This window comes from Rhincodon typus, chromosome 43 (genome assembly GCF_021869965.1).
Source record: "Rhincodon typus isolate 14 chromosome 43, sRhiTyp1.1, whole genome shotgun sequence".
Taxonomy (NCBI): domain Eukaryota; kingdom Metazoa; phylum Chordata; class Chondrichthyes; order Orectolobiformes; family Rhincodontidae; genus Rhincodon; species Rhincodon typus.
Window position 1 is genome coordinate 5,123,807 of NC_063374.1, and position 917 is coordinate 5,124,723.

Genomic DNA, 917 nt, shown 5'->3' on the forward strand with positions numbered 1-917 from the left:
CTTCTGCCTTAAAAATACTGAAAGATTCTGCACTCACTGCCTTTTGAGGAACTGAATGTAAAAGACCTCTCAGCTCTTGAGTGAAAATAACATTTCCTCATCTCTGTTTCAAATGGGCGTCCCCTTATTTTTAAACCCCCTTGTTCGAGATCCTCTCAGAAGAGGAAACGTTCTCTCCACATCCACCGGGTCAAGTCCCTTCAGGATCTTGCATGTTTCAATTAAGTCACCTCTGACTCTTCTCAACTCAAAAGGATGCAGCCCTAGCTTGAGCACTTCAGTAAGGGATGGATCGTGGGGGTCATTCCAGCATCAATGGATTTCCCTCCAATCTAACATCAGAGGTGGAGGTGTTCACTGATGATGGTGCAGTGTTCAGCACCATTCACTTGCCCTTAGATTCTGAAACAGTTCATGCTTAAATGCAGCAAAACGTGGACAGCATACAGCAGCTTGATAAGGGCAGACAATTGGCAAGCGCCATTCATGCCACACAAATGCCAAAGAATCTCCAACAAGGGAGGATTTAACCATCCCCCTTTCTGTTCAACGTCAGTACCATCACTGAATCCCCCACCTGCTGGAGGATATGATTGACCAGAAACAGAACTGGACCAGCCGTTTAAATGCAGTGGCTACAAGAGCAGGTCAGAGGCTCGGAATCCCTGCAGTGAGTTACTCACCTCCTGACTCCCTAAAGCCTGCCCACCATCGACAAGGCCTTAATAAGGAGTGTGAGGGAATACTCCCCACTTCCCCTGGAAGCTCAGCATGATCCAGGACAAAGCAGCCCCCGCTTTGATTGGCACCACATCCACAAACATTCACTCCCTCTCCCCCTGACGCTCAGTCGCAGCAGTGTGTACCGTCTACAAGACGCACTGCAGAAATTCACCAAAGATCCTAAGGCAGCACCT

The 917-nt window shown here is 48.4% G+C and overlaps 1 protein-coding gene across 1 annotated transcript in view; it reads left to right on the forward strand.

Annotated features, from left to right (window-relative positions):
- The window catches only part of atg2a (autophagy related 2A), a 100,799-nt gene that overhangs the window by 72,997 nt on the left and 26,885 nt on the right, over positions 1 to 917 (forward strand). The window lies entirely within an intron of this gene.